Raw genomic sequence first — 11,688 nt, 5'->3', positions numbered from 1 at the left:
TGGCAGCGAAAGACCACACCAACTCTCCCTTCATTGTAATGACGAAGTCTAGGTTCCTAAAATGCATGCGCGCGCCTGGGACCTAGCTGATGTTGTGATTAGCCATTCGAGGCCTAGTGTTGATGTTTAGATGTGCAAAAAGGCCCCTACCTGGTGCGCCAACTATCGGTGTTTTGAGTAAGCATCGGCTAGTAAATTTGTATATTGCGCATCTGACCCGGATGGTGTGCTAAGAGGACATAAGGATTATACTAGTTCGAGCTGAATGTCCCTACGTCCAGTTTCGAGCTGCTCGTGTTACTAGCACTGAGTTTATAGTAAAGGGTTACAAACTAGCGAGAGAGGGAGGTAGCTCCCAAGTCTTTGAGGTTCGGTTGCTTGGCACTCGATGTCTGATGCGGTGCGGTGAACTGATGAGTCCATCCCCCTTAGTGGGACGCCCTACTTTCCCTTTTATAGGTCAAGGGAAAGCAGGGGTTTACAACCGAAGGGAGGAGGAAAAAGGAAAGAGAAATAAGGCTCCTAGAGGTGCGTCGTCCTCCTCTTCATGTGGGCCCCACTGACCCTATAGATCATGGTGGCAGCGACATCATACCAGGGTCCTGTTCGCTGCTGCAGCTTATGTGTGGGCGTCGTACGCCATTCTTGTCTTCTGTCCTATCCGAGCAGGCAAAATGGTCAGAGGGTCCCCTAACAGAAAGCCATGCGGGGGGCTAGCGGTACAGTGCTAGTCAACTAGCGTTAGTTGACTGATGTTGGATGGTGGTCAGGTAGGGAGTTGGCAGTGTAGTGACTACGTGTCCATCACTGTAGGCGATGTGAGTTCCCCGGAATGACATGTCGTGGGGATGGGTCATGCTAAGATGTGACCGCTCCCTGCACGATACCAGAAGTTTGACCCTAAGTAGTACTTTTTGGCTCGTAGCGGTTGGCGGTGATGTGAGCTTCCGTTAGGAACCATGTTCGAGGGATCAGGCGAGGTGGAGCCAGCCCTTAGATGTCGTCCGAGATGGAGCCAACCCTTAGGGGTCAGCCGAGGCGGAGCTAGCCCTTAGACATCGAGCGAGGCAGGGCCTGCCCTCAGATGTTGGGCGAGACAAAGCCAACCCTTGGAAGTCAGCCAAGGTGGAGCCAACCCTCAGGGGTCGGGCGAGGCAGAGCCCGCTGCCTCATTGTCCATCGAAGCGGGGCCAACCCTCAGGGGTCGGACAAGGCGAAGCCCATGGTCTTAGCGATCAGACGAGGCGGGGCTCAGCAAGAGGTGTAGTCACGCTCTTGACCGCTTGGATAAATCAACATTGATGGTTATTAGCTCCTCTTCGGATACCCTAGTATTGGTCACCGATAGCTGGGCTCAGGAATAAAGTCACCAACCGACCACAACTAGACGTAGGGTCTATTACCTGAACCAATATAAATCCTATGTCATTGAGTGCTAGCCCACATCCAATCACAATACACGGCAAAACTACAAATATTTACTTGTTGGCCACATTTCGCACCGACACACATATTCTTCATTAAAGAGTCTAAAGTTTTAGAGAAATTTCTGCCAAATTAAGTTTAGTTATGTAATAGGTTTATCAAAGTGTAAGTTATTTTTGTGTGGGTGGGGCGGGGGATTCCATTTAATTCAAATTAGTCTAGAACAATTTATGTACACTTGATCTAAATCCTTCAATTTTTTAAAAGGGATCACCCAATGCAAACGAATTCAGATTTCAACCATGTTAGTGTTTGTAGAGTAACTTAGGTATATGTTTATTGAGCATGTTTATGAATCGTGAGTGAAACACGTTGACATTTATATATTGTGCTGTCAAGTTTCTAGTGTCTTACGTGAATAATACTAGTGCTTTGTAAGAGTAACATTTTGTCCTTGATTTGTCTTAACTTGTAAAGAAAGGATAAGTCATATGTCGAAGTACAGCACCAAAGTGACAAATGCTCCATTGATACATTGGATAATATGCAATACGTTAGTGACATGTACCCCAGTTTAAAAATAAACATAGATGCATATTATTACTGATATATACAATGAAACTATAGTTTGGGACTCCTCCGTTGAGATGAAAAAAACTAAAAGGCCGTCTCAATACTTTAGATGGTACTTAACCATGTCATAAACAAGCAAACACCATTGAAATGTAGCTTAATATGGGACGATGTGTCACGTGTCTACCCTTGGAATATCCCCCTAGGAATCTCCATGGGGATGATGTTAGCTAGCGACCACGCCTCATAAGGCTTAATTGGCAGCAAGAGATGGATGCTTAGAGTATTTCTAGCAAGGCCCTTATTCATGCCTCTATTCTATATTTAAGGGTTGTTGCGCAAACAATCTACATCAGCAGAGGCCTTCCAAAGTAGGAGGTCCTCAAATTCCCTCCTCAAACCCTCATTCTAAGGGCTTTGGTCTAGACCCCTACTTTTCTAATTCTAGTTGCTCCTCTCTTGTTCGTCCGGTATTACATGCTCCATTCCATTGCTCATGCTTCGTTGTTGTTGCTTTCCTTTGTCCCCACCAACCATATTTGGCACCGCTGGTCCCTCGACTACCCTCTTGCCTAGGTTCTCCCATCCCGTCGCACCCTCTTGCCTAGACTTCCTCCGCTGCCTCCCTCCACTGGCAACGCCAACCTCCACCTCCCATGTTGGTTCCACACACCTGTCTTTTTCCATCCTTACCGACCTTCACCACCTACTACTGTTCCATGCATCTAAGCTCCACATCGGTTGCCTAGCAATGAAAAGGAGGGGAGGGTACTGCTACTGACTCAGAGGAAGGGAGGGCACAAAACCACTTATGTCGATGCACATGAGTAAGGAAATGGCGTAGGAGCTCGGCCTCATGGTTGTTGGTGTGAGGAGGGCAAAGCTGCATTGTGGTCGCTAGTGTAGGGGAGGGGGGAGGTGATGGTGGGGCCACTGGTGTGGGGGAGAGGGCCATGTCTAGCGGTTAGGGTAGGAGAATGAGAAGAGTATGACTATAGGAGAAGGCATGGCATATACGAATAAGGGCTACAATTTGGGGACTGTTATCGGAGTTAGAGCAATTATTTGAGGGTCACAAAAGTAGGGGGGGCCCCTAGATCAAAGTAGGGACCTTGATTTGGGGAATTTTGCCACTAGTGCTCTTAGGGGTCTCTAAATGGGGCAGCTGGCATGGCTATGCGACACATGTCTAGCTACCCCTATCTTTGTAGGGATGCTAATGGATGGATCTACCCTCATTATATTCGTATCTCTCTCCATTTTTCCTACACATTTTTGTCAGATTGTTAAGGTAGTAGTGGAAGGTGATATGGGGGCTCAACGAGACTTTGTTGGGGTATTGTTGTACATGCTTACATGGTATGAAGTGTTCCAAACATGGTACCATTTGGCTATTGTAGAGGAACATGAGTTTGTCCACATTATGGTGGCAAAGATGACACTATACCGTTAAATATATACTATGATCAAGGTTAGTATATACCAGTACAATGAGGATTACATTTGTTGTCGTGTTGCATGATGTCTCTACACCATAAAGATATACTATGGTGAAGGATAGTATATACCAGTACAATGAAGATTATGTTTGTTGTCGTGTTGCATGATGTCTCTAAACTCCTTAGCAGAGCGGTTCTATGAAATTCCATGGTTTATTTTAGAAATTAAATTAGCTAACATTAGTTATGTTGCATGATTATTATTCATACTTCACTCGTGTAGTTTGTAATGTTCAAATAGTTTTTTAATTCAATTCCATTTAACAAGGTTATTCATTTAGGTGCCTTAGTGATATATTGGCATGTGACATAGTTATAATTTATTAAGAGATCATTCTTTGTGAGTAGCAGAATGTTATTGGCCATGCTGGAACATGTTCTTAGGGTAATGTAGTTACTTAGGCCTCAAAAACCAAAGATGGAAACATTTGTTCTTAGGGTAATGTAGTTACTTAGGCCTCTCATGGGAATCCATAATGCCACTTGCCGCCTATCTCTTTGTCTTTGTTTTCGAATAACTCTTGTTCCAATATATTCTTTTACTTGCGAACATACCAAGAAGTTGTTACTAGACAGAGAGATAATAAGGATGTGCACAATAGAGAGGCGTCCACACATGTAGAAATATTATCTATCTTGGAATAATAAGATCGCAAGCATTCATGCTGACCATTGAAGATGTCGTGACTCTTACGAACAAATGACACGCGTAAAAAATATTTGCATATATATATATACATATGTATATATATATATATACATATATATATATACATATATATATATATATATATATATCTCGAAGGTATCAACATCTCTTTAGGTGTAAAGTTTTCAAAAGATTGACGGACACACTTCTACTGACCACGAGAGATGTCTATCATAAGCCATGCATACGTGTGGATGCATATATCTTGAAGTTCGATGCGCCCTCCTTTTATTTTATTTGAACCTTTTCTGGTTTATAGAGATGCCGTGACGTCAAGTAGCGAGACACTGACAAAGGAAAACACGTATTAAAGCATACTCGCCGGAAAGATTACAACTGTTTTGTGATATAAAATATCAAAATCCATATTAGAAGCCAATGATGTAACTGAAGCACCGACATGACCATAAATCTTGTAGATATTAGATTATCTATGGTTTATCTATTGCTAGCATGCTGTGTGAATGGTAAGTCTCATGCAATGTCATGACGTCAACGATGACGACCAACTAAACTCAGTCAAACAAAGATGAAAGTTTATTTTTTTTAGATAGGTACATAGACTATACTCTAAATACAATAGAGTTCATACAAAACATTTGTATTTGTATTGTAAGAACGAGCAAACCACCTCTAATCTTTCTAAAAAAATTATTGAATATTTTGTGATATAAAATATCAAAATCCGTATCGGAAGCCAATGATGTAACTAAAGCACTGACCTGTCCTTAAATCCTGTAGATATTAGATTATCTATGGTCTATCTATAGCCGGCATGCTACGTGAATTGTGAGTCACATGCATTTTCGTGACGTCATTATTGACGACAAACTAAACTGGGTCCAATAAAGATGAAAGCTTAATTTTTTTAGATAGGTATAGACTATACTCTAAATACAGTAGAGGTCATACAACACATTTGTATTTGTATTGTAAAAACCAGCAAACCACCTCCAATCTTTCTAAAAAAATACCGAATAGTTGTGCTTTGTCACCAAAGCCTCGAGATCACCATGGACTAGGAGAGAGAAAAGGAGAAACCCCACTGAGAAACCCAAAAAGACCGAGGGAAAACAGAAAAAACTATAAGGGCCTATTTAGAATGCAGGATTTTTTTCCTATTCTTGTATTTTTCCTGTGAAATTGAACTAATTTCTGTGAAATTCCTATATAACTCGTGTGAAATTCCTGCGTCCCCAACAGACCCTAAACTCAAGACGAAAACCCATCCTGCAACTCAAATAACCCCACAAAAAAAAAGGAGCGCTGTTTTTCACTTTGGACCCCGGAACATCCGCGGCCTCTCAAGGCCGCCCCTCCCACCCACTATTTCTTCCCCTCGCTCCCACTCCTCCCCTTTCTTCGTCTCCCCTTCCTTCCTTCTCTCCTCCTCCGTGAGGGCTGAGGATATCCTTCAACCCATCCACCTCACGAGGAATCCGCACTCGCTTTTGCTCCGCAATTTATTGCTCAGGGTTCTTGCTGGGTGGTGGCGGTGGGTGGTGCGAGCAGTAGTTCACAAGAGCAAGCTGTTCTTGTGTGCGCGGTTCTATGCCTGCTTGCTTGGCGAGGGGAGGAGGAGGAGGCGGCGGAGTAGTGGGAGTTGAGGGGTGCAGGTGCCGGCATTGCTGAGGCGGCGCGGAGAGATCCGGCAATGTCGGAGGCCTACCGGATACGCCACCGCACGGCGGCGCTGGCGCTGCACGACGATGAGGTAAGAGACAAGCCGGACGCCAAGGCGAACGTCTTCGCGGATCTCGGCTCGCCGGTGTCGCCGCTGCGGGCGCGGGCGAGCGTGGCGACGTCGTCGTCCTCGTCCTCCGGGTCAGCCAAGTCGCCGGCGCCGTCGAATGCTGGGATGGCGGGCGGGAGGAGCCACTCCGGCGAGCTGGTGGGCGAGTGCAACCCGCCGCGGCTGATGGCGCACCGGCGGTCCGGATCTGGACAGTTGATATTCTCTGGCAGCAGCAGCCGGGGGAGCGGCGGCGGGGACCGTGGAAGCACGGCGAGCTCGCCGATGCTGAATGCGCTCCCCACCGGGAACATCTGCCCGTCCGGGCGTGTCCCGGCAACGGCGGCCACGCCCCCTCCCCCGCGCTCCCGCCCGGACGTGCTCGGATCCGGCACCGGCCACTACGGCCACGGGAGCATCATGCGCGGCGCCGGCATGGCCCCCGCCAGGAGCAGCATTGACTCCTCGTCGTTCCTCGGGCACTCCTCGAGGTCGCCGGCGAGCTTTCCGGCGAGCAGTGGGAGCCTCCAGGAGGTGACCCGCTTGGGGAACGAGTGGTACAAAAAGGGAAAGTACGCGGAGGCGCTGCGCCACTACGAGCGCGCCGTGGCGCTGTGTCCCGAGAGCGCTGCATGCCGCGGCAACCGAGCCGCCGCGCTCATAGGACTCGGCCGCCTTGCCGACGCGCTTCGTGAATGCGAGGAGGCTGTCCGACTCGACCCGGTCAGCGGCCGCGCCCACAGCCGCGTGGCATGGCGTTTGCCTCCGGTGAGCTTACTGCGGTCTTCCTACCTCCACCATTGCGCTGCAAGCTGTACTAGATTTTAGAACTGATGTGCATCAAGGTCCCTAGCTCTTACTTCGATTTTGTTCCTCATGGTTGCATCTGCGTGTTGATGTTGCTTTCTTGGATGGCTTTCTCTGTGAGCGAGACAGAGGAGAAAGCAACATGAGTGTTGTGCCTTTTCACCTTTTCCTTTCCATTGAGGCAGTGAGATTTAGTTCTGCGATTGCTCCATCTTCTGACTCAATATTCATTTTGTTCGCATCCTCAGGATGCTAGATATTGATCTTTTTTGCAATTCAAAATGAATTCTTTTTTTTTCTGATTATCTGTATGTAAGTAAACTATAATATTGTCTTGCTTTGATTGTGGGTAAAATTGGCGTTAAAGCTTCCCATCACATAACACTGACAGAAGGGGTGTCTGCTTAGCTGTACTTTGTAAGGTTGCTTGATGACGATTTCGTTAGGTTCATTGGATTTAGACCACACAGTGCTGATTGCATACTGAATTTCTGTTCCTAATATTGTTTATACTGTATATTGTCCTGACTCTCCCCTGGAATTAGGTGTCGAAGACTGATGACATGCTGCAATTATTTGCATTTCTGCTGTTTCTTTCTGCTGATATGCTGTGAGGGTTGTGTTGTTTCAGATTGGGGATGATTAACAAGGCGCGGATGCATTTCACCCAGGCAGGTCATCTTCAGCAGTCTGACCCCGCCGAGTGGCAGAAGCTGCAGGAGGTCGAGGTGCATCTGGGAAGATGCACAGATGCAAGGAAAATTGGGGATTGGAAGAGCACGCTGAGGGAGGCTGATGCTGCCATTGCTGCTGGCGCTGACTCCTCTCAGTTGGTAATGGCTTCCTCATGGTTTATGTTTTGATGGAGTGCTGGAAGTGTTGCTATATTGTTTTGGTAGTGGAATTTATACTGACATCGTGCTTTCCATGCAGCTTCTTGCCTTGAGGTCAGAAGCACTTCTCCGCCTTCACAAGCTGGAGGAGGCTGAGTCGACTCTTGCAAGCTTGCTGAAATTGGACGGTGCATTGCCCTCATCATTGACAGCAGCAAAACTCTCGGGGATGCTCGCTGAGTCATACGTACATATTGTTCGAGCGCAGGTTGACATGGCATTGGGGAGGTGTGATTGTCTAAACTTGATATAATACCCAATTTTCCATGATGCTGGGTCAAAATCAGGTTAGCACTAAGAGTTATTATTGGTCTATGCAGGTTTGATACTGCTGTTGCTGCAGCTGAGAAGGCTAGAGATCTTGATCCTGGGAATGCAGAAATCGGGATGGTTTTGAATAATGTGAGACTAGTTGCAAAAGCCAGAGAGCAAGGGAATGATCTCTTTAAAGCTGCCAAGTTTTCAGATGCATCCATGGCCTATGGTGAAGGGCTCAAGTATGATCCCTCAAATTCAGTGCTCCATTGCAATCGAGCTGCTTGCTGGTCAAAGCTAGAAAAGTGGGAAAAAGCTGTTGACGACTGCAATGAGGCACTAAGAATACAGCCAAACTATACAAAGGCTCTCTTAAGGCGAGCTGCATCCTATGCTAAGGTAAGCAATGAGCATGCACATGTAATTTTTTTTGCTCTTTGTAATGTTCCATTGACATTGTATAATTTTATTCAGCTTGAATGTTGGGTGGACTGCGTGCGGGACTATGAGGTGCTTCGGAAGGAGCTTCCCAGTGACAAGGAGGTTGCTGAGGCATTGTTCCATGCACAAATTGCCTTGAAGGCGACTCGTGGTGAGGATGTATCAAATATGAAGTTTGGGGGAGAGGTAGAGATAGTTTCCAATGTACAGCAACTCCGTGCTGCCATAAGTTCACCTGGTGAGTTATTCTCTGCTACCTCTCTCTCTGCTGATTCACAATTCATAATGAGATTTACTCGGTTTTTAGTATGTCAGAATTGCTTGCACTGCCTTGTTTACATTGTCTTTTATTGTCATACACAATATGGTCTCTGTGTGACTTATCGCTTGTGTTTCTTCAGGGGTATCTGTTGTCTACTTCATGTCAGCAATGAATCAGCAATGCACACAAATTACACCATCGGTCAACACTCTATGCACTGAATGCCCCTCGGTGAATTTTCTCAAGGTAAGCTACTGAATTCATCAATATGTCTGTCTCCAGAAACCCTGGTAGCCAATTACAGGTAGGAAGGATTTCTAAATGATGACTAACAAGTACTATCTTCTGTGCAACCCAACAGGTTAACGTCGACAGCAGCCCAATGGTGGCAAAGGCAGAGAACGTGCGGATAGTCCCGACGTTCAAGATATACAAAGGAGGGGTGAAAGTGAAGGAGATGATCTGCCCGAGCTTGCATGTTCTGCGCTACTCCGTGCAGGCACTATTCTGTATCCAGTTCTTGAGAAGCTTTAGGTACCCGTACCCCAATTTCCCATTTTCTCTAATGCATAGAGCTCCCGGTCAAACTTGCAACATTACCAGCCTCCAGAGCATTTTCACCACCTGCGTAGCTACTCCCCATTGAGCATGAGCATAACGAGCTAAGACTGTCAGGTGGAAGAGCCCCCCAATTCCCCATCTCCTGTCATTTTCGCCCCTTCACCGTTCATATACCGACCCATTCAATTCAATAGCTTTTTTCATGTTCAGGCTCGCTTCACCTCATTTTGTATTTTAATACTCCATTTTGATTCACCCCATCATAGTCCATAGGCCATCACCCTGCTTCTCAAGAAAAAGGGGAAATGTTTGTAATGTTGTCTAGGTTTAGCATATACCATCTATCCTTTTAGGGAGGGAGAGGAGGGGGGCGGGCGGGCGCTGGGGGTTGCAGTTTTCGTTACATGTAAATATCCTATAGGAAAAACAGGAGAGAAATCCATTGGAAGATTGGTTCCCTGGAGAAAAGAGAAAAAGAGAAATGGTGGCATCAGATTGAGATGAGATTTTGGTGGTTGGGGTCAGGTACAGGGCTAGTAGTTGTTTTGAGTTTCCATTAGTCTTTATCTATCTATCTTTCTTTAGAGGGAGAGAGACAGAGAGACAGAGAGAGGTGTTAAGTTTAACTAATGATGCAGAGATGGTTGGTGTCCATTGAAGATGATGACATGTCGTTTTGCTGCTTCTGTTGGTTTTAAATGGCGCTGATACCATATATGCTACCATTTCCATGAATAAAACATTGCAACATTCGTTTTTTTTTTTTTTTTTGGTTCTTTCTTCAATCGGTCGGTTAATCATCTCTCTGCGATTTCTTCTTTCTTTGCTGTTGTGATGTCGTTCCCCGTATTGATAATGGGATCTGTTCGCAGTCGCAGCTGGGATTCCAGTTGTAGCATGCTACAGCATCTGTGTTTGCAGGGTTTGGTATGTGTTGGCTTGCTGTGTTTATGATGACCCACCTGATCATTGTGTGAGCTGGGATCTTAAAGGAAAATGCGGTGGCTTGTTCCTATCAGGCCGCTCGCCCAGGGGAGGGAGGGAGGAGGAAGAAGACGGCAGCGGCAGCGGCAGGACGAGCTGGTCCCATCCGTTGTGTGGTGGTGTGAGTCAGGCTGTGTGTGTGCGCGCGCGCTTGCGTGGCAACGCGGCTGGCAGGGAGCATAGGGACGAGAGAGAAACAGATCGCGTGGCGCGCCTCCCGACGTGCTTAGGAGTGAGAGAAGTTACCCTACCCCTCTCTCTTTTGGCAGGCCTCTACGGTCTACAGTATTGCTACAGAAGTACAGTAGGCCATACAACTTCGAAAAGCCACGACCATAAAACCGTGGGTACTCTTCTGGCCAGAAAGGAGATGATTTTAGGTTTAGTCTAAAACAAGCTATTTTTAAACTAATTTTGATTAAATTTATAAGCATCATTAAACTCCAAAATACAGTAAGCATCATTGAACTCCGTTGAAGCATAGTTTTTGGTATATCTTTTTAATGAGATATAGTGTATCTCTTTGGAGTCAAGAGTGTTAATCAAGATTTAGAATTATAGGTCCCGTTCGGTTTACTTCTATGTTCGGCTTGTTTTTTTCAGCCAGAATAGTATTTTTCTCTCACAATAATTTAGCCAGAATAGTATTTTTCAGTTAGTTTCAGTCAAGATTTAGCAAGCCGAACGGGGCTATAGTACCGATCCTCTTCGGTACAGAACTGGTCGGTGGAACCCAGTGTCAGATAGTATTTTGTATAAGTTTAGTCAGGTTTAACATAGTTTATTAAGTTTTACCAAATTAGAAAAAGCATTTTTTGTGGGACAGAGGTAAGTACGTTAGAGCAAGGAGTATACTTAGGACTAGGAGAATTGAAAAAACAATTTTGGTTTATTATTTGTTTTTTTTTCGTGTTGATGAGGGGGGTGATGAACGAACCCAACGATGAGATCTGGGATACTGGTTGAGCTGGCCCCGTTTCAATGGGGATGGGTGGGTGCAAGTGCACATCCTCATTCACTGCTCTCATTCAATCGGATCCAAATGGAGCGTCCCTTCCCCTTGCTTGCTTCACTCACTCAAGCGTGATCGGCCTGGGGCGGGCCGGCTGGGCTGGCTGGCCCACCTACATGGATACTGTGAACCAGTCAGTAATACTTCTCTCTCATATAAACGAACCAGCAACGATACGAACCAGCCAACCGAACAGGCTGTCACTCCCTTCCTCCCTCGCTGACCCGGGTCTGTTCGCTTGAACTTATCAGCCGGTTTATCAGCTAGAATCTACGGTATTTTTCTCTCACGACAAAACAACTTCAACTAACTTATCAACCGGCTTTAATACCAGCCTCACCGTAAGCAGCACGCTGGCTGCACACTTCCAACTAGATCCGGCTCGGTGTCTTCCTGTTATACAGTCTGTTCGTTTGGCTATGGCTTGTCGTAAACGATCGTAAATTTTCAATCAAAATAGTATTTTTCCCTCACACAAACCAGCCAACAGTATTTCTTCACGAACCAGCAACTGTACGAATTAGCCAACCAAACA

The 11,688-nt window shown here is 46.0% G+C and overlaps 1 pseudogene; it reads left to right on the top strand.

Annotated features, from left to right (window-relative positions):
* Positions 1 to 5,591: 5,591 nt before the first annotated feature.
* LOC136452408 (TPR repeat-containing thioredoxin TTL1-like) lies at positions 5,592 to 9,912 on the top strand (annotated as a pseudogene).
* The last annotated feature ends 1,776 nt before the right edge of the window (positions 9,913 to 11,688 follow it).

This window comes from Miscanthus floridulus, chromosome 5 (assembly GCF_019320115.1).
Source record: "Miscanthus floridulus cultivar M001 chromosome 5, ASM1932011v1, whole genome shotgun sequence".
NCBI classification, from domain to species: domain Eukaryota; kingdom Viridiplantae; phylum Streptophyta; class Magnoliopsida; order Poales; family Poaceae; genus Miscanthus; species Miscanthus floridulus.
The sequence above is the reverse complement of the archived record's forward strand: the minus strand, read 5'-3'. Positions and strand labels throughout refer to the sequence as shown.